The 19025-nt window shown below is 36.9% G+C and overlaps 1 long non-coding RNA gene across 2 annotated transcripts; it reads right to left on the bottom strand.

Moving 5' to 3' along the window:
- Window positions 1–5098: 5098 nt before the first annotated feature.
- LOC125244310 lies at window positions 5099–14843 on the bottom strand. 2 transcript variants are annotated; one of them, XR_007179294.1, is made up of 5 exons: window positions 14694–14843; window positions 8275–9173; window positions 6188–6392; window positions 5973–6109; window positions 5099–5298 (listed from the first exon to the last, which is right to left on the bottom strand). It is a non-coding gene; the product is annotated as an uncharacterized LOC125244310 (long non-coding RNA). The 2 variants fall into 2 exon arrangements; XR_007179293.1 differs by having other exon boundaries at window positions 6188–9173.
- Between the last annotated feature and the right edge of the window lie 4182 nt (window positions 14844–19025).

Here is a 19025-nt window from a genome sequence, read left to right on the forward strand (position 1 = left end):
TATATATATATATATATATATATATATATATATATATATGGGCTGTTTTTCTGTTTTCATTGTACATTCTGTCACCACAAAAACATTAAATATTTCAACAAAACAAACAACAAAAGAAAAGAAATTTATATAACAAAACATTTAAACTAATCAGAGGGACACAAATGGCATATGATACCACATAAACAGAAAAGTAACCACACATCTAGATTGTTTTGTATAATGGTGGAAACTGTTCATGTGTGTGCATGCACTTTAGCAGTCCTTTCAAAATAAAAGTCATACTGTAGGTCACAGTCCATCTGTGACAGGCGGTATTTGTGGTGATACCTTCCATAGAGCCAAAGTTGGCCCATGGTACCCTTTGATTTGGCCCGCCATGCCATATATGAGAAGAGGGGGGAAATGCCATTGGCAAAGATCTTCATTTCTAATTTAACATTTACAGTTTTTTACGATTGCTTACACACTAAAATTAAACTTTTCCCACAACTGGCAAAACCTTACACTCAAGGAGCAAAACACAAAGCTAGATCTGCACAACTATAAGCACATTCTCAGCCTCACACTTTTTGCAAAACACTACACACATTGTTGTGCACAACACTAAACACACTTCTCTACATTAGACACAGAAATCTAACATAATGTCACTTTTTTGCCATTTCAAGACACTGCTTTCCAAAATACCACACCTATAAACCAACTGATCAAACACAGCCGTCAGGTGTGAAGACACTTGGGTGCTTAACTGTAAACTCAACAACCAGGCGCTATAGTACTATAAAAAGGCAAAATGTGAGTTTATGAGTCTTCAACAAAATGAAAGGCAATGTTGCAGTAAGAGGGAGAGGGAGAAACATAATTTTGAATCATTTTGAATGTCCCGGGCCAATGCGGTGGTAACATCCCAATGTATGTTGCAATCACACAGAATGTGGTCCTCCACCTGCATGCCAACTTAAGCTCTTACAACACGGCCCACATATTCTCATTTTAGACAGACTGCACAAAATCGTCACAGCAGAAGACCAAATGGATGCAGAGCAGATGAGATACATTGTCATATGGGACAATGTAAATTTCCACCTATCTGCCCTGGTCTAAAAACTGGTTTCATTAGCATCCACAATTTTCACTCCAATACATCCCACCATACAGTCCCTTCCTTAAACCCATTGAGGAGTTTTTTGTTTGTTTGTTTGTTTGTTTGTTTGTTTGTTTGTTTGTTTGTTTGGCATGGAAGGTTTACAATCTCCAGCCCTGTGTCAGGATGTGCCTCATTCAAGCCATGGAGAAGGCCTGACCGAACTGATGCAGGATCTGTGCAAGGATGGATTCACCTTTCAAGAAGATTCTTCGCTGGCTGTCTTGCGTGAAAGGACATCGCCTGAGATGTGGATGAAGCGCTATGGCCAGATCCAGCTAGGCCAAGAGATGTTGCTTTGGTGTTTTGTCTCCACAAATATTTTTGTTCGTGTAATATATTATATTTAGAATATGTTCTAATTTTCAGTGCAAAATATAACATTTGGAAAGGCATTGATGTATTGAATGGTTTTACAATGTGGTGAGAAATAAATATTTTCATCAATGTGCAGTACTGATCTTGTGTTTATATATATATATATATATATATATATATATATATATATATATTCATGTACTTTACTCTAACAATATCTCTGAAAAAAATCAAACCCAGACTATATAATTAGAAAAGTATAAAAGTTACAAGTGTTTAAGATTGAGCACAGCAGTGTGTAAATGAATCAAACAGAATCAGAATGTATGAACCATGTGTGTTCCATACGGTGTCAAAGTTGGGTTTTGTTAAATTAATGTAAAATTTTGAATGAAGTGTTTCATTTTGCAAATGATCTGAAGTGTTGTGCTACTTTGGTGTAGGGTTGTGTTAATTGTGTGTAGTGTTTTGACAAACCGGGCCCTGTTTTCAAAATTGTGCTTAAGCAATCGTAAAAAACTGTAACATAACATGTTTTAATAGCACTTCTTGTGTCTATTGCCTCCTTAGATTATTCATTTGTTGTGTTCCTCAATCATAAATCACTTGGGTGAAAGTGAAAAAAAAAAAAAGAATTAAAGAAACAAGGAGTGTTATGTCAAGACTCTTTATTTTCTGAGTTGGCAGAGTAAAACAGCATTCGTTGTCTCTTTCTCAGCATAATATGAATCCAAAATCCCCTTCAATATTTCACTCTCATCAAACAGGGGAAATACAATCAAATACAACAGGATCTGTAGTAGATCTGTAACAATTCTGTATTTTATTACATACTTTAACTGATACTGATGGTAAGCCAGAAAACTAGCAGCATAAAACTTTTCTAATAAAATGCATCATTGTCATATAACATTTGCCAAGTTAACATGTACAGTATGTCTTTACACAGATATACTCAAATGATAAGGTTGAGTCTGATTGCATGAAGTTTCTTCGGACTGTTTGCCGTCGCAGTCAAGAGTCAAATCAAGTTTCTGGTCAAGATCAGTCATTCCCCACCACCTGCCTCGTTCTTTCCAAAAGGATTCCAGTTCATATTCAGCTGCAGAAAGCGTACGTTGAATGATGCTGTCTATGGCTTCGGCAGCAAGGGGCGCACATGGCTGGCCACATCGTTGAAGCGGAGCGGCACATAGTTGGGAACTTCATCGCCAGGGAAAGAAATAAGCTGGGAACCCCGACGATTGATGTGCTCGTATAGCACCCAGACACCACCTTTCACTTTGTGGGAAGAAGCTATGTCACTGAAAGCAATGTCGTGAAGATTGGTTTCACTGCGCAGGGTCACGGTTCTTCCTTGATAGTTCGGTTTCTCGAACAGCTGGATTTCAGGGTTGTCCAGGTCATCTGTGACCTTCTTGAGAGAAGAAAACTGGCCTTTGTCATTAATGGTGGCGTACTCTCCTTCCTCAAACACCAGGTGCTTTCCAGCAAAATTCTTGTCATAATACGCCACCCATGGTACACCAATGACTTTTATGGAGCAGATGACGTCATTGAAGCCCTTTTCTGCTAAGTTGTGGACATTTTTCTTGAATTCAGCTGTTCTGCCCCCGAAGCCCTCTTTGGTAAAAACAATGATCCTGCTCATTTTGATTGAAGATTCGAGGAGAGAGATGCTGGAGAAGACAAGTGTTTCTGAAGCAGCTTCCTGTGGCTCTGCTGGAAACAGTGACTTACTAGGTGTGCAGAGCTGCCTTTTAAAGCACAGAATCGCCAAAGTGGGCGTTGACTAGGTTATGAAAGTACATGTAGGTGTGGAAGCTGAGAAACATGTCAAATCTCAAACTTCTGTTCAGTATCTACAGAAATGTAGCCTAATACAAGGTTCAGAACTCTCTAAGAGCCGTATGTGGGGAAAAACAATCAAAAACAACATTGTATTGTGTTCACTTTGACTGCTGTTTAACTCTCGGATACATGATGCTACTGTTAATGACCAAATCCTAAATACTGTAAATTAACCAACTTCACTATGTTCTTTCAATTCAGTAAACAACTTCTCCCTCCCAAAGCATACGGCATTACCACACGTCCAAGAGAAATGTGCTAAACGAATCGACAAATCCGGTAACCTATTGCTTTTAGTGAGAAATCTTTAAAGTCAACTGAAAAGTGTCGTAACATTAACCGATAAATGAGGCGAAGAGTAATTACCCACCCCTACCCTAAATCTAACAATGTCTCAACAAAATACATAATAGACATGGCAACAGAATAATACCCCAATGTATAATTTCATGATGATAAAATTCTCATGCCCACTGCATCTGTGTATTGACTCCAATGGTTTATAAATTAAAGCAAGACCGCTTCTGCCATCTGTGGTGTCACACACATTTGTCTTGGACATTCATCTTGACATTCAGACACCTTGAGAATGAGGAACCATTGTCTCACACCCTTTTATCAGTTGACCTCATTAGAAAACATAACTGCACCCCTTTTCAGGTAACCGCATCAGTATTTCATCACCCAATGTGAAATCATCAACTGACATTTACAGGAATGTTGGCACTGTGAAAGTTTCGAGTAAATCTATCAATTCAAAGTGACTGATGTTCAAATTTGATTATACCCCTTAAATCCTTATGCAGGGGCTGCAACTAATTGTGACATCAAGACCCAAAAGAGGGAAATAATCAGGCAGAAGGCGGTAGTGAAGCTTCAATAAACAAACATTTTTATTCAAAAGAAAATAATATAATTACAAAAAAACCATTAACATGTTAAAAGGATGCAGCAGACCTTCAATGCAATTACCCACAAAGAAAAAAGAGTAAATAAAAATAAACAAAACCCACAGATGGCCACAGGTTACCTAGGTTGTGAAGACAGGAATGGCATACAGACAAATGTGTTCCCACTGCAATCAAGCTCACGGCAAATCACACCGCAGACCTAGAAGGAAAGAAAAATAAAGTGACCAAACCACCACACCACTGCTATCCACCAATGAAGGCAACCCCACAGCCTTCGTGGTAGATCCACTTTAGATGCATTAATAAGATTAGAAACTGATGTAAAGAAGGCATTAGCTATGAAAGAGGTGTTTGTGGCAGTATACTTCGACATTCAAAAGGCATATGATATGATGTGGAGAGAAGGATTGTTATTAAAGTTGCGAAGAATTGGAATTGAAGGGAGAATTTTTAAGTTTCAGGTCAAGGTGGGCAGTATATTATCTCGGATGGTGAATGTAGAAAATGGACACCTCAGGGAAGTGCTATGAATCCTGGTAGAAGTGCTAGGCAAGCTGATTCATTTTACATGGAGTCACCTCATGGGGTCGATGAAGGCCAGATGAATCCTCCACACTTTTTCTTGGAGAAGACAACTATGAAAGTTCTTTTCAAAAACTTCTGGTGCTGCATCCATGCCAGTAGCTGTCAGTATGAAGTCTATCATATAGTCCAGACTCCTGGCTTCTCCCAAGGTTTTCTCCATTTTAACACCAATTTGCCACCTGTTTGCCACCTGATGTCACCTGTTGGAGTTTGGGTTCCTTGCTGCTGTCGCCTTTGGTTTGCTTAGTTGGGGACACTTGACATTTGATATTCAACAGTGCTTTGATCTGCCTGCATTGACACTATTCTTTAAGAGCTGCTGTGCAGCCAAAATAATGTACCAGTTATCAATGTAAAGCTGCTTTGACACAATCTGCATTGTAAAAAGCGCTATATAAATAAAGGTGATTTGACTTGACTCCAGTAGGTTACAGTCCAGCTTTAGTTTGGTTCTGTCTTCACCTTCACCCCATATGGTCTCAGAACCTAAAAATGACAAGAATATATACAAGATATCAATACACAGCTTGCTGGAATACTCAGTTGTTATTGATCAGTTGCACAATCATCTAGCCATTATTGATAAAATGTTATAGAATTATTGCTCATACAATGTGACTTTGGATGTCAAAGCCTTCTTAGAATAACTAAAAAATAATATAATAAAATAATTTTGCAAAATAAAGTAACACATGCTTGGGGATGTGCAGTACTGGTCAAAAGTTTGTAAACATTACTATTTTTAATGATTTTTAACGATGTGCATTTTCACATTTGGCTCTTAAACTCTGGAATAGCCTTCCTGATAATGTTTGGGGCTCAGACTCAATCTCTCAGTTTAAATCTCGATTAAAGACGCATTTCTCTTTAGCCAAGCATTCACATAATGCATCTCTTATCTACGGAGCCCCACAGATGACATGCAAGAAAAAAAGTTAAATCGAGCACACAATTTACTATTTTGTTCCCTCGATTTACTAAAACGTGCGCACAATTTACTATTTTGTTCCCTCGATTTATAAATCATGCGCATGATTTAAAAAATCGAGGGAACGAAATAGTAAATCGTGTGCACGATTTAGCCTATTATTTTTTCCTGCATGTCATGTCCAGGGCTCCGTACATATCAGATCAATTGCACATGGCTATTTTAGCTTAACCTTATGAACAGCAGCTACGCAAATTATTCTCCATTTGCTTTTCTGTTTTATCTTGGGATGCCCCTCCTAAGGTGACTAGAGAGTACATCAGCTTCAGTTTGGATCCAGCCTCTTAAGAAGACCTCAGATATGAACACCTGTGAAAAGACAAGCGATCAGCGCGTCGAGAGCGCTCATATGATTTGTTTGCTCATCAATATAACATACTCACTCACGCTTAATGTATGACTCCTGTACATCACACAATCGTCTTTACTTTGATTGCAATCCTCATCCATCAAAACTTTCATAGCAAGATGCTGGTTTGCTTTATCCAGCAAAAATAAAAAACATAGTTTTCATATCATCTGGCCACACAGCGGTGGGATGTTTGGACGATCCGTTCAGACGGGAACAGTGCAATGCGGGGGGTCTCGCGCTCTTCAGATAAAATGAGAGAATGTGACAGAGAGTTCATGTTTTAAAGTGAAACGTGATATAAATTATGTTATGATACAATTTCACATGAATTATTTTAACGCGTTAAGAATTTTGAATTAATCGCATTTTATGGCCTTCAGTGACTTTTTTTCACAAACCACTTATAAACATAATTTTCTCAAAACTACAAATGTTTACATACATGCAGAGTTTGTGCTGAATACAGCGTAATCAGACTTTAGACATGAAAATGTTAGACGTAACAGAAATAAGCAGAGATGTCAGGGCATGTCAAAACTCTCCCGGTGACAACAACACTTAAAGAAAACAACGTAAAGCCCAGAGGGTTAAAGGACACAATTAATAATAACGTGTCTCAACAATATAATGCATAATGCCTTCCTCGTTCCACATAAATGAACATGAACATGTCCCTTCTGTCACGACCTGTTCAGAATCAGAAAGAGCTTTAATGTCAAGTGCGTTTGCACACACAGGGAATTTACCTTGGTACTGAAGCTTTTAGTGCACACATGCAAATACAACAACAAGAAACATAACATTTAAGAATAAAAAATAAAGAATATAAAAAGCATAAGGACACAGTTAGGCTTAGTCTTAGTCATAATATACATATTTACCGATTATGAACATATTTACAGTATTGTGAATAATATGATTAAATATCAACAGTGGGAGTGTTGCACTTGCAGGTATGTGCCTTTGGAGGCATTAACTGTTCAGGAGGGAAATGGCCTGTGGGAAGAAGCTGCTCCTGTGTCCAGGGGACTCATTTATAAAGCGTGCGTACACACAGATTTGATCTTCGAGTGTGTGTACACTTAAATCCAGCCAGCACTCATATTCATATTTGTTTTTGACGTGGAGTACGCAAAGTGCACATCACACGTACGCACATCTGAGAAATAATCGTAACATCTAATTTAGGATGATTTCTGCACAACGTTTTATAAATTGATAAAGTGCCCAGTGTTCTGAATCCTGTTCAGACAGCAACAGTTCAAACAGGTTGTGGAAGATGGTCCTGAGAGATGATGAAGAAGAACATCAATAGATACAGAAAGTCATCTGATTTTTGTTAAATAGCTGTAAAAAACTGGGAAAAAATTAAATAATTGCCTTTTAGTTTTATTAATGAACACTGATATATTTATACACATTGCCTTAATATTGTCTGATGTTGAAGGTCTGGATATATGAAGCAGTATTTACTAACTTGCCATGTTTCAAGTTGAATTTATTTCTAGAGCACATTTAAAACAACAGTAGTTGACCAAAGTGCTGAACATAAAGGGTCATAAAACAACCAACAACAAACGGGTACTGTACAAAGTACTGTACATTACAAATCAGAAAAACAAACAACAAAAAGAGAAGAACCACAGCTCTCAGACTGAATTCAATGCCAAAGAATAAAAACATGTTTTAAGACTAGTTTTAAAGCAGACAGAGTTCGGGCCATCCTCACAGACAATAGTAATGAGTTCCAGAGTTTAAGGGCAGCCACTGCAAAGTCACAATCTCCCCTGTGCTTCAGTCTTACTCTAGGGATGGCCATGAGCATATGGTCAGCAGACCTCAGAGACCTTGATGGGACGTGCAGTTGTATAAGGTCAGGAAGGAAAGTTGGGGCTAGGCCATTTAAGGATTTATAAGCAATCATTACAACCTTAAAATCAATCCTAAAACGGACTGAAAGCCAATGTAGAGAAGCCAATATGGGGGAAATATGTTCCTGTTTACGTGTTCATGTTAAATGTCGAGCTGCAGCATTCTGCACTAACCGCAAGCGTGAGAGAGAGGCCTGGCTGACACCAACACTACATTAGTCTAAACGAGATGAAATAAAACATGTACAAACCTGGAGATGACCTTTCCCGGAGATGAGTGACGCAACAATCCTTTTACACTGTGGCACTAACAGCTCAAACAAACACTGCAAACAATGGCTGATTGTCAGCACAAGTGTCATCTCTATATAAATGAGAGTCAAATCATCATTGGCTTTTTTAACAAATGATGAAGATGTTTCTTATTTGAAGTTATAGGTTTTTTAAAAAAGTGCCTGCTAAAGTAAATCTGGCTCTTACTGTAACAGTCATTTCTCAATCTCAGTCCATCTGCAAACATCAGATGAGATGTACGTGTGTTCTGGTAACAGGCTGTGAACTTACCCACGGGCTTTCTCTCATGTCTCTTAAATCTGGCACTGCTCCACAATAGGAAGGGAAACTCAGTTGGGAGAAGTATGGAGTGTCCTTAATAAGATGGTTGGTGTTTACAGAACTCAGAATATTGCAGTTTTAGCAAATGAAGGGAAAACAGCAGTTACTGAAGTAGAAAAAGCTGAAAAAGCTGTTAGCCTTCACCTTTCAAAAAGCACAGATAATCTAGAGAGAAATTAGAAGAGAAGGAGGGAAGCAATTTTAAAGCAACATCAAGATATTTATATTTAAAAAACAACAACTGATAGTCAATCAGCTTTAGATGCCAGCTTTAAAATGTGGGAACTAGAAAGAGTATTAATGAGGGTTAGAAGAACTGCTCCAGGAAAAGATAGAGTTTGCTATACTATGATTAAACATATGGATGAAATAATACTTAAAGCAATATTGGATCATTTTAATAAAATATGGGTGGAAGGACAACCGACACCCTACCTTTATTCTGGAAACAAACCGTCGTAATCCCTATTCCCAAACCAGGGAAAGATTCTGCAATAGCAGGAAGTTATAGGCCGATTGCTCTGACGTCTATCCTCTGTAAAGTGATGGAAAAACATAATTATTAAGCACCCCTATTATGTGTTAGAAAGCAGAGGATTAATAGCTGCTTATCAGTTTGGTTTTCGTGGTAAATCCACTTTAGATGCATTAATAAGATTATAAACTGATGTAAAGAAGGCATTAACTATGAAAGAGGTGTTTGTGGCAGTATACTTCGACATTGAAAAGGCATATGATATGATGTGGAGAGAAGGATTGTTATTAAAGTTGAGAAGAATTGGAATTGAAGGGAGATTTTTTAAGTTTCAGGTCAAGGTGGGCAGTATATTATCTCAGATGGTGAATGTAGAAAATGGACACCTCAGGGAAGTGCTATGAATCCTGTAATATATGATGTTTTATTAACAAAATTCAGGAGGAGCAGGTGCAGATAATTAGACTAAGAGTTGTTCTGGCTGATATCTGGGGATTACAGAGCTATTGTGGGCCAGTTATGGCTGATTTCTGGGACATGGAAGAAGTTGTGGGTGAGTTCTGGTCTGCTTCCGGCATGGGTCTGGCTCACTTTCGGTAAGCAGCTTTTGGGCCAATCTTGGACCGTAATTCCATGTGGGCCAAACTTTTATCCAAATTTGCTATCTGGGTGGTTTAAATAGCACATTGCATTTATTAGCAAAACATCCAACAGGTTTATGAGGAAACATGTAATCTTAAAGTTCAGTAAACATACATGAATACATTAATTGAAGAAATGAGGATGAAAGGGGATCCATTTATTTCTTATCCTGTGATGAAAACATTAGTATTACAGCCGTCATCTATCAATCCCTTTGTCTTTTTTAAACTGCTGTTACTCCTCTGAGCTTCAGAAACTCATCAAACTCAACAAACATGAATCCTCAGAATGACCTGTTGTGTACTAATTAAGTTTTGACTGGTGATGGGAGAAACCAAGCTTTTCAAAGATTCGGCTCAAATGAACCAATGCTTTGCAAATTGATTCACTTTTTTGAAACACTCTAATCGTGACATGCTGGTGACCCCTGCTGGTCAGAACAGTGTAAATACAGCAAACACTCATGCCAAAAATACATAAAAGTATAATCTATCACATGAAATTAACTAATCATCTAATACCATTAAATATCAAGTGTCTGTGCGATATGTGTTCTTTTAGCAATTTTCAGTTTTCAATTTGAACAATGTTGTTTTGTTTGTACCATAGCTCAGCTAAACAAGCCAAATAGAGACTATTAACTACTATTATTCCTTTTAATTATACAAATGTCTCATTAAAACGTCTACAGATGTATAAAACTGATCAGAGATCAGGTGAAACCCACAGACACTTGTTCAATGGTTGTCAGTGAATCAGTGTGGGTTCACAGAGATCATCGCCCCCCAGTGGTGAACCATTGACATGTCAAAACGTTTCCAAACAGTTATGATGTAACAAAGCCTGGTTTACTGAAATCAGGTGACTTTGGCAGTTTGATACGTGCTCCAAACCACTGATTCGAAACACAAGATTTATAAAGCTTCATGTGTGTTTCGAAAGCGTTACTGTTAAATACGTTGTCATTGCAATATTAACATTTTCTGAAAGGTATGATGTCTCTTTCCTAAAGAGGGTTATTTGTTCACTTTCAAATCATAAATACATAAAAGATTTTATGTAAACCATGTGTTTTTTAAAGAAACTCATGCAATTTGCACATGTATTTTTTTTTATTTAGAGAAAACTCTGATATATGGACGGAGTTTTTTGTTTGCATGTTATTGTCTCCACTCCTAGCTGTTGAACACACTGGAACCACAAACCACATTTGGTTCTAAATCACCTGGAGGATTCAGATGCTTACGCTCCACTGCTTTTTATTGATTTTAGCTTTATTGAAAAAGCAAGACTCTCTTTCTATTTATTATTCTGAGATTAGGTCATTTATCGATTGGTGTGATGCTAATTTCCTAAAAGTGAACACTAAGAAGACAGAGGAGATCATCTTTGACCCCAAGGGTATCGGAGAGCGTACGCCGGTATTTGTTCACAATCAGGAAATAGCACAGGTGCAATCTTACAAGTATCTAGGTGTGTATATAGATAAATCCCAGCCAACATGTCCATGTGGGCCCCATGTGGGTTTTTGATGGGCTTTCACTTGGGCCCTGCATGGGCAACCCAAGTGGGGCCCATAGAATTTTGTCCATCGGCTCCACACAGGCCCCATGTGTGTTAGCCCATAGTGGCACATGATGGGTCCATAGTGGGCTCTAAGTGGGGCCTATTTGTGTGTTCATTATAGGGGCCCACATGGGTCACATATGGGTTCTAATAAATGGGGCCAATGTGGGCCACATACAGAACCCTTACGGGGCCCAGAAAGGTGATAACACTGGACCCACAAATGGCCCCTCTATGGGGTTTTTGTGGGACCACAGTGGGTGAGAACTGGGCCCCATTTATATTTCTTTTTTATTCCTATAGGTGAAATTAATGTGCTTTAATGTGCTCATTTGCAAAAGAAACTTTCAAACCCTGCCAACTCTATGTTATGTTTTAGTAAATTACATGAGAAAATATTTGTACTGTGAAGAAAATGACTTTCAACTAAGAATTTGTAAACCACCATTTTATTGATCGTAAGAAGAAAAATAAAGGTACAATAAAACAGGATAAGAGCATTGAAAATCCTTCAGTCCATCACTCCTGGGTTGGGGCAGACCCATCAGCTTCATATCTAAAGAGGTCAAGAGTGTCAAAGAGATATAGGATGAGTTGGATTTATAGTTAGATCTAGGGGTATATTTATGGGGGTTATATCTTACCCCAGTTTGGCATTTGCTGAATCCTGGGTATCTGGCTTCTTCTAATCTGTTGGGAACTGATGGTGGCCATGTTTTTCCTTTGATTGTGGGGGTGAAAGTCACCCAAGCAAGCTTTACACCTCAGTGTCAAAATCAGTGCTGTTTGTATATGTTATATATAGGGTATATATGTTAATTGAGTCAAAATATCTGAGTCAAGACATTAAGGAAGTATTACTCCTACACCACACTGGCTATATCCATTAAAATGACATGTCTGGGCATGTTTTTTTTAGAACAACTGTGTGTGTGTGTGTGTTGGCATCATAGGATGATCAGTAATACCACAACCAGTGATGGGAATAACGGCGTTATAAATAAACGGCGTTACTAACGGCGTTACTTTTTTCAGTAACGAGTAATCAAACAAATTACTTTTTCTCCCGTTACTGGCAAACAAATGCAGAGTTACTATAATGGAGCTCATATTCATCAAGCCAAAGAGTCCTCATTACCCACACACCCCAGAATAGGTGTTGTTTGGGAGATGATCTTTCTGGAGCATCTGTATCTGTGTTTCAGAACTCACCGATAGGATCTTATTTAGCTCACAGTCAAGGTGATTCTGAGTCAACCCGGTGGGGCATCCTATGTGTTTGTGTTAATGGTTTTACAACAGTTGCTGAGATGTCTTCATCAAAACCTTTGTGGTGATTCGCTGGGCTCTCACATAGGGCTGTCACGATATTAGATTTTTCACACCACGGTTATTGTGGCCAAAAGAATTCACAAAATCGATATATAGCGATATCTATGGAATATAGAACTAGTTTGACCAACTTGCAGTTAATCAAGGGGTAATCAATGTTATTTTTCCAATTCAAGTTACACCAGTCTACCTTTTTATGTAACGGACTTTAAAAAATTAGGACCACTCTTCAAGAAAAACATTAGTGTCTTAAAGCGGAACTCAGTAAGATTTGCGAAGCTCCCCCTACAGGTTCCTTCAGTGAATCACACTGTCGTAAATACTCCAAGCGCAGCTCTGGACTACAACGACTACAACGCTCACCAGCGCAGTAGTTTTGCAAATACAGTACAAGAAATCTTGATGGAGGTGGGTAATTTTCGAAATTGTCTTATAAAGTCATAATATATACATTGTTTTTGAATTACCGTAAAGCATTTTGTCACTTTCGCATGAACGTGAACACGAGGCGAGATTGTGTCGGGTCGGCGCAGCTCAACTTGCAAGTGCTGTTTCCTGGCGTAGACGTGCCAGAGGGGGTTAGTGCTCGCCTCAAATACACCACTACAAGTCAATTAACCATCGTAAGGACTTAGAAAACTATTTATGAAGGTAAAAAAGTTACTTAGTTCTGCTTTAACTTTTAAGAATAGATTAAGCGGTTTATGCAACCAGCCCCTGAAGAAATAAAAATTAAAACTAGCATAGTAGCCTATACATTATGGCTGTTACCAATCAAATGAAATCATTATCAACAAAATCCATCTTTGCAATACAGAGGTGACACAGAATGAGAAGTGGCATTAATATATTTAGCATTAACAATTTGTCTACATAAATTTTATTCAGTATTTAAATATGGATTTGTTTCTAATTTTAACTTTTCTTAATTAAAATGTCCCTTAAATATGAAACTAAACTAAACTGCCAGTAGGTGGCAGCAAGTCACTGTCATAATGAGTGAGTGAGTCATTCATTCAACCGATTTGTTCAAATGACTGATTCATTCAGGAACGAAGCTCGGATTCATTCGTTCTAAACGCGGATTCAGTCAGAATAACAAAAACACTTCTGTTGCACGGGGACTCTGTTCTGCTGTTCATCATTTAGAAATGATCATTGGCGAAATAAAGGGAAAAAACAATATTAACAATACTGTGTCTAAACACATTGTTCATTTAACAATAAGTTGAAGGAACATTGCATTTGTGCTGATTTGGGGAAAACAGCACTTTTGCTCGTGTGATATTGTAATACTACTACATCTTATAATATGATATAATGACAAAAACTCGTCAGGGCAAAAAATGCCTGTGTATCTTGAATTTTGAGGGCATATAACTGCATGCATATCTACATCATGCTGAATAAGACGAGTAAAGAAAACTCAGTACTTATTAAAGGAATCACCCTTTATTTAAATATATGAACACAGAAAATTGCTATTAACAGGTAAATATAACAGGTAAATTTCCCATTCCATGACTAGTAAAATAATCTCAACTTACTCTCAGAGTAATCTCAGGGTGATGGACACGGAGGTGGGTAAGAGGTTGGTGGTGTTGCCACCCTTCGCACTGACTGTAGCTAGGCAAATCCTACGGATTGGGCTGTCTAAGGAGCCGATAGAGTCTCCCATAGAGTTGAGCTTACTTTACTTTTTTCGGGTGTGGACAGAGCCTCACACTCTCCCGCTCGGAATAGCTGAGCGCGGCGTCTTCTTCTTGTTTGACATTTATTTTTGAAATATGATGTAGGCACATTTATTTATATTTGTAAAACAATACATATATTTGTTACTCTGCATTTTCGTTCAAACTGTCCTTTGTATTTGCACATCACTTTCTGTTTGTTTGCGAGTCGAGTTTTCCTTTGCAAAACAGATTGTGTTTGTTTACAAAATGCTGTATTTGTTTGTTTAATTATGGCACAATATTAACTCCATACTATTCTCACTGTCATAGCATAACCTGTTCGTATCATTTTAAAGTGGTGTCTCACCTGGAGTCCTCGTGTGTATTCGCTATGATGTGTATTCGAAATGAAGTCGTCTGGTAATGTCTTCAGTTGAAGTCTGAAATCAACTGCGTTCTTTGGTCTATTTATAGTACTGTTGTTCAGGAAAAGTTTCCTTTAGGCATTTTCACTGGAAGAAAACTTCCACAGAAATATATCTGGTTAGACAGAGAGTTGCTCAACAAGAGGGTAATTAACTGGCTCTATAAATCTTTCAGACTAAACCACTTCCTCTTGTGTTTTCCCATATGGAAAGGTTTTGTTAAAAACATCTGTGATTCTTATATGTTCCAACAGAATATTATAAGGGACATATATGCTGCAAAAAACCTATATACAAATTGCATAATATTTATGTATTTTCAATCCTATGTGTCATATATGTCCCACATATAACTAAAGTCTTATAGATTTTCATGATGTAAAAACAGGAAAATAATGCAAATTTAATAGGCCTATGAATGTCCACCATATCTCATAAGATGTATATAAAACATAGTGCATCAGTATAAGGCTGTACTTCACTCATGCCCTCGCTCTTATCTTGTCCTAAGTGGAGCTTTACGCCTGTCAGTCACAGTCATATAAAGTAGATTCATAGACCTTCAATCTTAGATGAAACACATATAAACTACACACAAGCACATATATTAATTACAAAATTAACATTTTAATTACAAAACTAATTCATTAGGTTAACGTTTTAACATGGGATGACACTTGGTGACTTTAGTTGCATTAGCTCTGTGAACACAAAAATCATGGACATGATTCAGATATGTTAAAGGGTCAGGAGAAAAAGTCACACTTGGCTCCTTTGAGGTTAAAAATGGGCGCCATAGGAAATTAATAGGAAATACGAAAACTCTGAGAATCTTTTGGTGGTACAAACTACAAATCAACCACTGTGCACTGTGCAAAAAAGTGCACAGCAATGAAGAGGTCACGCTCTAAAATATCAAGAGCAAAACAGACACATCCACCCCACACTAGTGTGACTATAAAACTGAGCAAATGCTAAATATCAAGAAAATCAAGAATTCAGCCACTATGCAGGAAAAAAAACATCAAGATACAAGTTTACACACGCACACAAATGAGAACTGAACTAAGCTAGCCTAGATGATGACATCACTGTTTTCTGCACAACTGCTTTATAGAAGATAATAATTACAGATATACATTTACATAATAATTGATGGTCTTTACAATGTAAGTGAATCAACACTGAACTGACTTCAGCTGAACAATGACACTATTTTCTTTTAGAGCTGAACAGCCAAAATGAACCCTCTTTGCATTACTGATCATCATGTACCTGTTATCACTGTAGAGCTGCTTTGACTAGACTATACTATACTATACTATACTATACTACTGTAGACTATACTATACTATACTATACTATACTACTGTAGACTATACTATACTATACTATACTATACTACACTACACTAGACTAGACTAGACTATACTAGACTAGACTAGACTAGACTATACTAGACTATACTAGACTGTACTATACTACACTACACTAGACTAGACTAGACTAGACTAGACTAGACTATACTAGACTAGACTAGACTATACTATACTATACTATACTATACTACACTACACTACACTACACTAGACTAGACTAGACTAGACTATACTAGACTGTACTATACTACACTACACTAGACTATACTAGACTAGACTAGACTAGACTAGACTATACTAGACTAGACTAGACTATACTATACTAGACTAGACTATACTATACTATACTAGACTAGACTAGACTATACTATACTATACTAGACTATACTAGACTAGACTATACTACACTACACTACACTACACTAGACTAGACTAGACTATACTAGACTAGACTATACTATACTAGACTGTACTATACTACACTACACTAGACTATACTAGACTAGACTAGACTAGACTATACTAGACTAGACTAGACTATACTATACTAGACTAGACTAGACTATACTATACTATACTAGACTAGACTATACTATACTATACTAGACTATACTAGACTAGACTATACTACACTACACTACACTACACTAGACTAGACTAGACTATACTAGACTAGACTATACTAGACTAGACTAGACTAGACTATACTAGACTAGACTATACTATACTAGACTAGACTAGACTAGACTATACTAGACTATACTATACTAGACTAGACTAGACTATACTAGACTAGACTAGACTAGACTATACTATACTATACTATACTAGACTATACTAGACTAGACTATACTAGTATCTGTGTAGTATAAATTGCAATTGAAATAAAGGTGACTTGACTTGATTTAGGCCGGACCCAACATGAAGACGTGAAGCTGAAGCAGAATGAATCTCTCACTGACTCTGAAATTTGCTTTTTTGTGTGTGTGTGTGTGTGTGTGTGTGTGTGTGTGTGTGTGTGTGTACTGTATCATGCTTTTCATTTAGAGTTTTCTTTGACCTTTCAGTCATTTGCATTTAGACTGCTGTATGTTTGCAGTAAGTACTGTATATACAGACATTCAATACTATATAATATTGAATATATAATATAATATAATACTGTACTTGCAGTACATACAGTATACTTTAAATTCACATTACTTTTGATTTCTATACATTTTATGTAATGGCAAAATGTGTTTACTGTGTTACAATATACTTTTTTTTCTGTAACCTCATGTTCTGGATGTTGTGTTTTCCATTTTTTAATGTAGTGTCTAATGAATGATCTGTAGTGTTTATATATTGTTTAATGTGTGTATGATCTGAAAGCTTTGTTTGATTTTTGCCATAAGAGTCAGAAGTTTTGTGAAATTAGTTTAGTAAGATTGGATTTGTGTTTAATGTTTTGAGAAAATGAGTGATGGTTTCAAGAAATGTGTTTTAGCAGTTGTGAAATACTGTAATAAAAGGCAGCAGTGGGAATACACATATAGTCAGTGAATATTATAGATATATGGGCAATATGCACAAAGATAGTATTCACATTTTTACAGATGGATCAAATGATTTACAAACAGAGGCAACGGGAACTGCTGTGTATATCCTTAGACATCATGTGGGAGTAAACAAAAGAACATCTGATAGTTTAAGTGTGTACACAGTCGAGTTATATGCTATATTAATAGCATTAGATGGATCGAACAAACTAGATGGGACAGCAATGTAATATGTAGTGATTCTGCATCCGACACATTTGAAATCACTCCTCTTAACTTTGCTGCCGTTCCTGGTAAAAACATCTTTCCCTCGCTGTCTGTGAGTGTGTGTGTGTGTGTGTGTGTGTATGTAATGTAGGTGAGAGTGCAATCAGTCCCAGGAATGAGGGCCTATGGGAAATGAAGTTCAAATGAGGAACAGTCAATATTCGGGTGATGGCTCCCTCTGGTGGTGCACAGGAGGCAGTGCGGGAGCCTCATTTGAAACAATGTGTTGTTTTACTAGTGCCATATAAATAAAATAGACATTGACGAGCCTGAAATATAGGCCTAGCTGGACTGTCATGTCCTCTTGGGTCAGTATGCAATGAATATGACACTGATGCGTTTCTCGGCATTTTGACTTTTTGCTGACATTTTATTTAGACTTTTTTTTCTCTAAAGTTTGATCCCGAAACACAACTTTGTTCTCAAAACCTAATGATTTTAAACTTGAGATGGTTATATTATTTGTTTATTATTGCTTGGCCCTAATCTTCTTCCGTATAAAAGCATCACCACTGAAATCAATAAGATCTATTATGAGGAGTAAAATTATGTTTGTAAATTGTCACATTTTTATTAAAGATAATTCAGGGAAGTGTAAACCAGATTTCATTTAGAAGAAATGACTTTAACCATTTTAATCTATAAAGTTATAAAGTTTATAAAGTGTATATAAAGTTTTCCACTCAGACAGTCAAAATCAATTGTTTTAAATCCATCATCAGTGTAATCCTTTACAGTCACGGTCATTTTATTATAATACACTTTAACATAACAAAGATGACATTTAATTTTATTTATTGATCTGATATTCTGTGCAAACACTGAGACGGAATAAGATGGATATATTCATCAAGGATTCAGTTTTAGTTAAATAGTAGATTAAATGAAACAATAAATATAGTAGCCTAAATCTGAAAACGTAAATTCATGATGAGTTTGAAATACTTTTGTGAAATACTGAGTATTTCACAAATGCTCAATATTTCATACTATAATTGTGATTTCATATTTAGACATAAGCCAGAAGCTTTTGAAAAAATCTCAGTCAGTGGTATTCTGTGTGTGAATTTCTATTTCGTGTGAACAG

This window comes from Megalobrama amblycephala, linkage group LG14 (genome assembly GCF_018812025.1).
Source record: "Megalobrama amblycephala isolate DHTTF-2021 linkage group LG14, ASM1881202v1, whole genome shotgun sequence".
Taxonomy (NCBI): Eukaryota; Metazoa; Chordata; class Actinopteri; order Cypriniformes; family Xenocyprididae; genus Megalobrama; species Megalobrama amblycephala.